We start from the raw sequence: 12504 nt of genomic DNA on the forward strand, positions 1-12504 counted from the left end.
GGGGGAAATATTCACTACTTGACCACAACGTCAACTTCAAGAGAGGTTAAGCCAGTTTTGGCTCTTTTCAGTAAGATCATGTCCAGGTTGTACCCTCATATAATTTGCCCTGAATTATGACCATATATCTGGCTTTCTGGGCTCACATTTTGCCACCAATATATTTATGCATGTGTGTGTGAATGTGAGTATTGTTTTTAGAGGCTGCACTGGTAAATTGCATTATGTATTCAATTGCACAATGACAATAAAGTCTTATCTATCTAATGTTTTTTTTCTCTCAAATTGTTTATTGAGCTTTTTATATATTAACATAACCACAAGTACTACAATATTGGTCTACTAGTCCATACCCAAATAGTAGGCCTACATATGTCTTTGAATATTCTCATTGTTCTCTCTCTCTCTCTCAAATTGAATCATAGGCAACTGGACTTGTATTTGTCTAGGACAACACCACACCAGTGCAATGAATAGAAAACAGCACATATTACCGCCCTCCCCTGTAGAAGAAAATGAATAAATAAAATACCCCCAAATCACAATTATGGGAGTCGCACATTACAAGGTTGCAAGTACAGAGTCATGAGCAAGACACAAGGAAAGGGAAAGGGCCAAGGCTAGCCAAGGACAACAAAACTGAAAGATGTGGTGTGTCCAAATGCTATCTAATGTTTCTGGTAAATACTTGTCACCAAAATATTAGGCCTCATCATAACAAATCCACAGCACTGCATTTAGAAGTCAAAAGCTGTAAAGTGAATCTTTGGTGAAGACAACTTTGTCATTTGGGTTAAAATTAACTTTCACACTCACCATCACTCACTCTCTCTCTGTGAAATATAAGTTTTTCATGCACGTTCAATGGGAGTGAAAAAGATTTAAAAATGAGGGCTGTGTATGTTTGAGTTTCTCTGTTGAATCTCGCGGTATTTGACAGCTTCCCTCCACTCTTTGACACTTGGCCCCTCCTCTCTGCTGCTGCTCCGGGAATGCTGGGTTGTTGTTTACATTACTGGCACACGGGTCAGGAGTGTGGTGATGAAGGGGGGCGGTCGGGTCGGGGAGGCCTAGTGGTGGAAAGAAGAGAGAGACTTGTCTGAAAACACGTAGCTACTCATCTCGACTGGCTCCAGAAAGTTTTCAACTTCGCACTCCGTCTCGGCAGCAGCAGTACTGCCACGCAGGAAAAAAAAAGAGAGGCCCAGCCAGTGAGTCGACTTTACTTACAACAACAGCAACCTTGGAAAAAAGAAAAAAAAGGGAAAGTCAAAACAAAGACAACAACCGTAACCATAACCCATCAGGAGAAGAGGCGCAGCTCTCACCGTCAAGAAGGATTTAGCCTAGCAACGCTTCCACTTCCTGGTAAGACCTGACACAGCGTTAGCTCACTGTGACTTTATTAAACTCAAGCTACAGACAAGTTTTACCTTTTTATATGTATAAAAGGGAAAGAAAAAAACCTTAAACCTCCGTTTAATTTACAAAAGTGTGTCCTAGTTGTCGCTGGTAGTTGTTTGTTGTTCTTGAAAAAGTTTCTGCGAAGTTCGTTAGCTACATTAGCCTGCTAGCTTGCTGCTAACATGCTACATTGCTAAACTTTCACCTCCTCCAAAGTTTATTATGCCACCGTCACATTATGGTGTCAGTGTGCTAGAGAGACACTTAAAAGTCCTAAAGCAGCTTTGTAGTCTTCGTAACCCATAAACATCACAATACAGTGGAAAACAAGACGGTGGTTAAATGAAATTGCTACTTATTGATGCCATGCTACACTGATACATTGGAGTTACAGTAACACTATTGCATTTATTTAGCTAATTCTTAACAATTAACTTGCGTAACACGTCTCTTTACTTTGAATATGTTGGTTGATGACCTATTTCCATTATAGTGAATGTATTTGTGTGTTGCTTATAATTGTTTTTTTATTTATATAATTTAGAAGCTGCTACTTATTGATGCTACTTGCTACACTGATACATTTGAGTTACAGTACCACAATTAGCCTACTAATGCATGTAAGTTTTGTTATTGAAGTTTTTATTTATTTAAACGTATAAACAGACTGTTGTTTATAGTTACAAGACAACCAAGGGCCCATGGTAAATGCTCATATTTAAAACAACCAGCATAAACATTCAACAGTTATATCGATATCATTGCAGTCAGTCAAATCATCACAGTGTCATTACAGTATTACAAGCGAGAAAGCGGTCCCACGACTTCTTGAAGTTATTCACATCATCACTGATTCTAGCTAACATGTGTTCATATACAACCTTGTAAGTTTTATTCTTAACGATTAACTTGCAGAACATGACTCTTTACTTTGCATGTGTTTTTTTGATGGTTGATGTCTCTTTCCATTAGAGTGAAGGTAGGCTATTTGTGTGTGGCTTGTAATTGTTTTATATTTTTTATAGAAGTGGTTAAAGCAGAAGTAAGCGATCCGGTCATTTTGGCTAACTTCTTGTCAGCCATGGAGTTAGCAGTCCCCGCCCTCGTCCCTACGTCACCACATTCACGCGCATCCCTTGGCTGCACACACAGAGAGGACCGCCCCTTTATGCCGTTCTCTCTCCTCATTGGATAAAGGTTGTAGGATACAAGGAAAGTTTTCTCCTCGGCTCAGAGCAGAGTAGAGTGACTGACAGACCCGTGTTTCGGACCAAACACTCTATATAAGTGATTGCTGTCGGAAGATGTAACTATTTAAGACTTATATTAACACAAACATTCAGCTTACTTCTGCTTTAAAGTTCTCCATAGTGAACTATCTATAACTGCTACCATTAATAAACCTTACCTTAGGTTACTGAAATGAAATGCATTTCAGTCGATGTTGGTTACATCTTTTTTTATTTTGTGCAAACATGACGTGGAGTTTAGGGCTGTGATGTGTAAATGGACACATCAACAGACTCTGCCATCAAATCAACAGGTCTATGAAGTAGCTGGCCAAATTTGCTGCGTGTATCTGTGATGGTTTGTGTTATGTATGAAATGGATAATGTCCATAGGCCTTTTTAAGATGTTATTTTTGTGTAATTTTAATATTTCTTGGACTCAATAACAACAACAACAAGGAGAGAGGGAGAAAATGTGTACTGAACCACATTTGCTGAGGTTACGTAGCATGTGGCCAAGGTTCCCCTCTACTTGTATCTATATGATATTTTACCTCCACATCCCGAAACAAATTTGCCTACTACAACCACTAATGAAACTTCACAAGTGGAGAACAGGTCGGCCTACCTCGGTTATCAGCACACATTTCCACAATATCTACCAGGACAACGCTGTGTCCAGTTGAGTTTTCGGCCTCTCCCAAATAATCTTAAGGGCCTTGTTTTTTTTTGCCTGAATGGTGGAGCAAAAAGAAATCCCAACTAAATATATTTCCATTAAATATTCCTTTAATATTTAATGCCAATAATATTGGCAAATTTGAACATTTTCAATTTTCACCCTTATCAAGGAGTAATTAACAATAAATATGTTTAATAAATGAGTGATTAAAAAAATGAATCCATTATATGTTATCATTAATTAAAATCTAAAAGATTAAAGAGTTAAACCAAATATATGATTTAGTTTCACCATTTCAATGCCAGCCATAGATGTGGGAAATGTAGACACCAGGCCAGCTCTGTATTTCTCCTGAATTCTCAGACACAGTTCTTGCTACCGAACAAATGGGCCTTTGACATTAAGTAATTTTCAGCAGAAGTTGTGTCAGTGTGCTTTTCTAAATCATACAGTTAAATGTGTGCTGATCCTGACACATCTCTGGAAAAAAAACCCAATTGGCCTCAGTGTTGTTTCCAGCTGCCTTTTTTAGACTGTTGCACACAGTAAGAATTATAGCTCTGGAGGACAGAGTTTATTTGAAAGAGAACTACTGGTAGTTGTAAAGACATGGTTCATTTGAATGAAAAATAAATGTAGAAGTCTTCTTAGGGGGCCAAAGTTTGTCTTATGTGACTCACTGCTTTTTTTGTGAGTCAGAATGGTTATTGCAAAACCTTGTCACACTGATTGTACTCACAGTTGTGTTCGGACTTGAGTGGACCACTTTGCATTGTCTCATCTTTAACAATAACAATCATCGTAGTGATAATAATTGAAAAGAACAGAAAAATAAGTCCGTTCAGGTATTAAGAGCCGCGCCTCCCTGGCCTAAACATTTGTGGGTCACACAAAGGTTGAAAACAGTATCTCATGCCATGTTGCTGTCGCTGCCTATCACAGCCAAATATTTCAGGCGTCATACTATCACATTTGGCTACGCTGCAGAGAGATGATTCAGACAAGAGTTAGTGGGAACTGACATACCTTGTTGACCCAATTATTACTCACTTCTCTGTTGCCACATTCGATCATCGTCAAAGACAACAGGCTTGAGTGTGCCAGCATCATCAGGTGATGGAGATGAACACCGGCTGGCTCTGTGAAGTTGACTATCAAGGAATGTGTCATGAACCGGATGATCAGCGAACCGCTGCCAAATGTTTGTATCACTCTTTGTGGCGAGGGATTTCTGCCAGTATATCCCACTTTGAATTTCAGCTGATGAGAGGTGGATTATTTTTGACAGGCGTTGGCAAAACTTAACGATTTAGCCTTGTTCTAGTAGTAAGTGTAGCCAGAATAGGAAGTTGTTATAGCAGTGATGATCAGCAGTGTTTAGCCTGATTGAATGACAACTCCAGAAAATAGAAGTACTCAGAGATGTTGACATGAGGCTTCATCCCACTTGACTTTTTCCCATCACAAGTTATTTGACTTGATTAATAGAAGAGGCACTGATGATGCCGTTACTTCATGAGAAAGAAGTTGGATTTCTTGGAAGCACAGACAGGGCAAAGGCTGGTAAATATGTATATGTATAAGGTATACATATTTACCCCATATCTTATTTAGCCTGGGCTAAGATGCATCAATATTGGCCAAGGCCATACAGTTCACATCTTCTCTTGGTTTTAATGGGTTTCTGCTGCAAAGATATTCACAGAGAGACCTAACATGCTATTCATTGGTGTGGAGAAATCTGCCGTACCCACAGCAGTGATTTAGTGTAGTGGAATTTACCAAATCGCTCTATCCTGTGAGAGTTTCCTGTTTTAGCCCTGGAGCTGGCCCCTCTACTGGATTAAAGATCAGAGACATTTGTCATCTGACCACTGTAACAGTCATCTTGCCTTTGGGTTTTCACAAAGAACAAAAAAATGTTGGCTCTTTTTTTTTTTCTTTCACAAAGCATATTTGAAGGAAGACGCTTCCTTAGGCGATTTTTTGAGCTACATTAAACACTGTCTTTTGCATGATGTCAAAGACCTTGGCCAAGCGTTGTGCAGAAATGATGCTGGCAAAGGTAGCAGATCACTGCTCAGAATATAGGCTACTTATGTGCTCTGGCTTTGCAATTATTTGTTACATTATGGGATGATAAAATGCAAGAACATATAAAGAAAGAAAATACAAGCTAGATGCCCTCCCCAGAAGAATTCAGAATTGAGTCTTTCCTTTCCCGGCTCAGTTTGGTTAGGGTTTACAGTAAGGTCTTTGGCAGGGAGAGTGGGCTTTCTGAGCAGCTTCTTACCCTCCCTTCACACAGCCAGCCTGTCAATATTTTTCATATCCATCTCCCTTCTATCTTATGAAGGGTCACTGATGTTTTAAGCATTCAAATATCCTTGGAGGATGCCTTGCGGCTTCTCGCGTCACGTGAAAGTTCTCAATTTCACTGTGGCATTGATGCCTTTTCTCATCGGGCTCCATAGTGCTCTGGGGGGAAACAGACTACAAAGACATGCAAACACAAAAATTACTGACCTAAGACCCCTTTTAAAGTTTATGAAACGCTTACAGTGCCCCTTGGTCAGCTTATGTCATGACCACACAATATCAGTGGGTTATTTCCCTGCAAAGGGTGACTGAAAAGGTTTTATCCATGCTTATTTTTTCACAATGTGGTCTTCTCTCTGGCTCCTGCTCTGTGTACAGTATGTAATGGAGTTATGAACCTATTAAAAATAGTGGATTAATTAAAACACTAACATAAAAGGCATTTTCCCGTTTACACTAAAGAGCCTTTAAGCACTGAAAAAAAAGATTATTAAACAAAGAAGAAGAAATAAATAGCCTCATTATGCCTGCCTTTTCCAGTGCATACTGGAAAGGTTAAAACAAGGACTACTTAGAAATTATGTTACTATTATTAATATTATCATTTCTACACAGAAAACAAGTAGATACTTAATTAATTTTGACATGTTGATAAAAAATAGCATGCTGGTTACTGTTTGCATTATTTGGAGATACTGACTTGACCGAACAGACTCTGAAAATGAAGTATAATTATTATAAATCTGATACTGATTTGTTAAAGTACACTGAGTCTTATCTCATTTCACACCATCTAGCACATATTGTTATTTAAGAGTCAGCCTGTATTTGCTATTAGTGGGCTACCTACTCGTGTGTTATGCTGTAGATGTCTATCTTTGCCTTTAGTATATAGATGTGGCTGTAGGTTACTGCTTGTTGAGGAAGAAGCTGCAGTTTGTTGCCATCTGAACAAGGCTACCAAAGTCGTCTTGGCATATTGTGAACTACACTGGCAAGATCTGGCTCTTGAGCAGTATTTTCCTTTACTATTGGAGATCACTCTCCAATCGTCCCCTCTCCCACTCTATCTCTTTTGATTATCCACATGCAAAAATACAAGTCCCTCAGGATACAAATTCACTTTCACAGAATAATTACAAGATGCTGTATGCCACTGTAAACACCACATCAGTGACAGTGACAGTATGCATTTGTCATGAGATGAGACAAAAGCAGAATGAATTTGCACTCATGAACAGAATGAGAGAGGGAGATTTTTTTGTTGTTGTGTGTGTGTGTGTGTGTTGCTTGCTGACTGTGCTATGGGCGTTTGTTCCAGCCTCACCACAAATGAGCGTTAATGTTTCACACGGGATTTGCTCCAGAAGAGAGCAAATTTGTATGAGAGCATCTTGTTTTGACAGACTGTCTGTTTTACCCTCCCCCTTTTTCAGTGTGAAAAGCCAGGGACATTTTACTGTCTCTCTTGCACTTTTTTTTCCTCCTCTTTTTTTTACGTTCTGTTTTTTTTCCTGTGACGTCAGAAGTTGAACTTCAAGATAAGGTGCAGGGTTTATTAAGGCATTTTAAAAATCTGATCTCAGATTACTCTGGGTATACCAGCTGTTGGTGCACCTTGTCAATGCACAGTGTTGCAAACAACTGCACTGCTAAACTGCTCAAACAATAGTAGTTTCAATTAATGGTATTCACGTCGTCATTGTTCCTCTACTGGTGGAGAGATCAAACACAATGTTGTTTTGTCTCACTGCTGCTGTTCCTTGAAAACTGCAATAGACCACAATGTTTTGCTCGTGCTCTTCCTGTCAGTCCTTGTCACCGCATCTTGCAATGATCCAAACCAACACACTCACCAACAATTATTATACAGAGTACAGTATAATATCATTGGAAACTTTTAAAAGAAAAGATTGAGATGCAGACTGTATTTAATGCTGTTTTCTATTTAGCTGTATAATGTCAAACTTGGATTGGCTTATTTTAAAATAGATCAACTTTGTGAATACAACGTGCAGATGTATTATAAAGGAGAAATAAACATCAGTTTTTTTTTGTTACATGATTTGGATCACAGGAAAAACAAACTTCCTTCCATTCAATCCATATTCCTTTCGTTGTCAGTCTCTTTGTTTCATGCTGCCTCATTTCAGTGACGGGGACATCTTCCCCCCCTTCCTCCCCTCCTCTACTCTGTGTTTGTACCCTGACTCACAGCAGTCTCCCATCGGTCCCTCTGGCCTCTTGGTTTGGCCTGGGGCTTTGAGGTTGTGGTCAAGGCCTGGGGGCATGAAGAAGGGAGAGGGAGTCATAATGAGAAACTCCCCTCATGTCCCGCTGCTGCCGAACTTGTCCTCGAGCCCCTTTTGTCTTGCCTCCTCTCCACTTCCGTGCCACCCATCTCTGCTCCCCTTCCGGTATTATATCGCCACATGTCGTAGACCCTTGCTCCTTGCTCACCAGCCATCCTCTTCCCTATTCAGTTCTCACCACGTCTTGCCTTTTTCTCCAACCCCTCGGTCTCTGTGACTCCTCCGAGTCTGTCCCCCCATTGCCTCCGCTCTCCTCTCCTGGGGGTCCCCTCTCCCCAGGGCCTCCCCTCAGCCTCCTCTTCCCTGCCCAGCCTGGCCCTCTGTCAATGGGAGGCAGGCAGCCTGACTCCCTCAGAGCAGCAGGAAGCTGCAGCAGCAGGGGTTAGGCCTGTATGGCGCTGCCGGCTGGCTCTGTCAGAAGTCCTGCCAAGCCAAGGATGAGAGACCTTTGCCAGTGCGGTATTGGGGCACCGAATAAAAATATTTTACAGATGTCTGAAGGCAGGCATCAGGAGCCAGCAGAGGCTTTACTCAGGCCTAGAGCAGAGGTGTCTTTTAAGTACAAATGATGTGTGTGTTAATGTATTTGTCTGTATATATGATAAAGAAAATTTACCTTAAGTATGAAAGCAGGAGGAAAGGCGTAGTAAAAGGGTCCACAGGAGACGAGGCGCTTCAGGAAGTGGGCGTGTGGCAGGAGGTGGGAAGTCGTCGGGTCTGACTCTAGATTGGCTGGAGAGGGAGTGATTGATTTTGTTGGTTTGCCGTTCGAGGAGGACGAGGAATCTAACGCTACTGTACTGTGAATGCCTGGCTGGGTTCCCAACCATTTCTGGCTTGACAGTTTAACAGTGAATATTTAACATTGCGCCACACTGCGGGGCTTGGCTGTAAACAGCAGTCAGCAAGCAGCATAGAAGCAAAAGCCTGCGTGACGCTGGGCCTTGGTTGTGAAGCCCACCTAAAAACAACACATAAGCAGAAAGCACATCTTGAAGTTCTGATTTTAGAAAAAGGCAGATGGCATGGGCTGGTGGTGTCACACTGTAAAAAAACACCAGGATCCCCTGATGAAAGCAGCTCCCGCTTGCTTTGAACAGTGAGTCTGTCATGGTTGGTGTCTGCTGTGTGGCTCCAGGTCAAACTGTGATACGCAACTCCTGGAATTTGCGCTTTTTAAGTTTTTCATGTTCAAATCGTCTAAGGGGAAAAAACAGAGGGGGGAAAAACAGGAAGTCTCATTAATATTAATATTCTAATATGTGAAGGAGGCAGGGAAGACCTCTTTGGTTTAGCTGCTTTCAACCCCTGTTGTGGAGCTTTCTTCTCTCTCTTTCCGTCTCTCTTGCTCTCTTTCTTCCCCTCTGTCTGTATCTGTAATTTCAGTAACTGCTGTTTTCATTTACTGATTATTGCAAAGTCTATTCTGATACAGATGAGCCTCAACTCAGATTCCTGTATGATGCTGTGGTTTAAAAATATTTAGTAGATCACACTTTTTATGTGTAGAAGTATTGTCAAACCTTGGTGTTTATCGTTATATTATGTTGTATCTAACAAGACAGATGACTAATTGCTGAATGAATGACCTAAATGCCCACCTCAACTCAATCCTCGACACATTAAAAAAAAAAAATTATACACTTCCTAGAAAGTGAATTATAGTCCCTTTAGACCAGTGATGATGCTTGGGGTTGTGATCAGTTTTTGGATGTGTGGTAACTGGGGATGACAGTTATTTTTCATTACTGATCAGTCAGCAGATTTTTGTTTTTAATTAATCATATGATTTGGCAAAATGAAAAAATGCTACTTACAATTTCACAGAATCTTAGATGATGTCTTCAGATGTCTTGTTTTGTCCAACTCACAGTCCAAGAGATTCAGTTTATTGTTCTACATTTAGTAGATGAGCTGTAAATCCTGCTGTAGGAGGGCAGTAATGTTTCCCATAATGATTTGAAGAGGAAGGTTCTCATTGTTTGTGCTGCTGCTGATGACAGGGAGACCTGTGGCAAAGGTTATGATGTTTGAGTAAATGTAGATAAGAGATAAGAAAGAAACAAATTGATCTCATAATGTTGAGGATGGAGAGGGATGGATCTAATGACAGGACCCAGAGACCATGTATTGCGAGCTAGATTAAAGTCACTATCCACAAGGTTGTGAGATTTTATTATTTCTTGATTGAAGAGAAAAAAATTATGCAAGATTTTTTACCTCAATTAAACATCTTCAGAGTAATTGTGATGGTTAAATGAGTTGTTACATGGAGAATAGAGGCTCTCTGTCTTCTACTTAGCGCCTCTTGGCCAAAAACAAACCTTGCGAGATCAGCGCATCCGACTTGCTGTCCCAGCTCTCGTCTTGGCGGCACCACGACACAAACACACCCCGTGATCTGCAATCTCTTGTTTATGACAGAAAAGACACAAATATACACATCGTAAAACGTAGATGATATATAACATTATCCACCGCTCCATGGATTGCCTTGTCGCTGGCTTTGTTGAAAACAAATGCACATGGCCAGATGGAGGGAGGAGGGTTAGCAGAACAGCCAAAAACAGACTTGCTTAGTTCCCCATTTAACTGGGCCCTGAATGTTAGAAAAGTGGTAATTTATTGAGTTCATTTATTTGGGAGTCTACAACCAGCTGATAAGCATTGATATTCACTGGGAATTATGTTAAAATAAACAACGTGTTTGATATCAAGTCAAAGACATCTTTTATTTCGCTGTGGTCTTGAGAAGCCTCACTCGGACGTGATGAGTAGAAATGAGTCTGATTGGTGGAGGCTTACAGATGTTGGGGCGAATGCAGGGCAGGGTCCAGCCTCTGTGTGAGGGATGGTGGAACAGGTCTGACATCTCTCCTGAACTGCAAAGGGAAATCCCTGCAGGCACGGAGCAGAGAGGAGGGATAAGGGAGGAGGGCGAGAACGGAGAGAGGTGCGACCCCTAAGGGGTAACGTTATTCTCTGATCGTCAGCTCCTTACACACACACTCGCACACATACTGGGATGCTCTGTCGGTGTGCTGGCTGATGCACTCATGCAAAGACGGATGAGCGCCTGAGGAATAAAAATAAACACGCCTCTCATATGTTCATTTATGTGCCTGCCTATACGTGCATGTGCTGTGCTCATGAATTATACTTTATATACTTCTATAATAGTATGTTTCCAAACGTATATTTTTGTGGCCTTTGGCTTGTCCTCTTGGCCCAAGTTATCCGGAGTGAAACAGTAGAATAACCTTCATTTCTCACTTTCTCATCCCATTGCACAGAAATCAGACAAAAGAAACATTTCTGTCCCCAGAATATTGATAAATGGAGAAATGGGAAGGAAAGGAAAAAGAAGTCTGTCGATTTTATTTTCTCAAGTACCGGCTCGAAAGATGTCGACTGGCTTTTATATAGTCGTATTATACCTGATTTATTTTCAGTCCCAAATTTTTTCCTCAAAGGTACACCTACTCTTCAAGACAGAGCCATATGTCTAGAAATGAACAGTGCTTTCCTGTCTGCACCTCTGTTATTAATCATCCCACCGTTTCTGTTTTTCAAATTCCACATTCAAAAGTGTAAAAACAAAACCTTGAAGAAAACCTACTGCTTTGAGCTGCTGATTTCATTTTGCTTTGTACATTACATTATGTGGTCAATGTGAATTATGTCTGTGTGATTTGATTGTAAGACAGGATGCATTTTTACTACCGGAGTCAGCTGAAATAGTTATTGTCGGTTTCATAGTTAGGAGTCATCTTATATGGCAGTAAATAACAACATGGGTGTATACAAGCTCATGCAGCATCAAGACTGTGTTTGACCTCTGATTGCATAGCAGTGCTCTGGATCTGGTTAGAAGATCGTGTGTGTGCGTGTCTGTGTGTGTGTGTGTGTGTGTGTGTGTGTGTACGCGGCAGCCAGCAGGGCCCACCACAGAAGCCACAGCAGGCTGAAACCGAACCAGCGCCAGACCTGAGATTGATTTTTGTGGAGCCACATTCCCATGGGTCCACTATTAGTATGTGTTCAGTTTATGCGTTCAGTTCCACATTTATTTCTGAGCCGAGTTTGTGTGCATGACATTAATGTGTGGACCACACTTTGTGTTTTCGTATCTCTTTCTCTTCCAAGCGCCACGGTTGCACTCAGGTTGTTTTGTTCCGGGGTCTTGGATGTGTTTCCATTACCGACTGTGGAGATGCTGAGAGGTTGTGGTCCTGTTTCCCCCGTCCCCCCTTCAGTGTATACGAGAAGGCTCGGGCTCAGAAAAGCCCCAACACGAGCCCTTAGCCCTCACGTTAGCACTCAACTATGTAACGAGACATGCCTGGGAACTGCTCCTCTCACATTACTAATGATTTGGACATCTTGCTCTTGTCATTTCCTTTTAGACAAACTTCGATGCTGACGCAGGGTAACTGCTTCAAACTATCCAGGGAGAAGGGGAGGGGGGGGGGGGGACTGCTTGAAGGGAGTATGAGAGACTCCTGGTTTTTTTTTGTGGAGGGAAAATATACTACATTCACCAGATGTTTTTTAATGG

At 41.2% G+C, this 12504-nt stretch overlaps 1 protein-coding gene across 1 annotated transcript in view; it reads left to right on the top strand.

Moving 5' to 3' along the window:
* Positions 1 to 992: 992 nt before the first annotated feature.
* nek7 (NIMA-related kinase 7) overlaps positions 993 to 12504 on the top strand; it is a 58355-nt gene continuing 46843 nt past the window's right edge. The window contains exon 1 of the mRNA XM_083969936.1: positions 993 to 1368. The gene's annotated coding sequence lies outside the window, so the exon portion shown is untranslated. The remainder of the gene's footprint in view (positions 1369 to 12504) is intronic.

Source organism: Trachurus trachurus (assembly GCF_905171665.1).
Source record: "Trachurus trachurus genome assembly, chromosome: 4".
Classification (NCBI taxonomy): domain Eukaryota; kingdom Metazoa; phylum Chordata; class Actinopteri; order Carangiformes; family Carangidae; genus Trachurus; species Trachurus trachurus.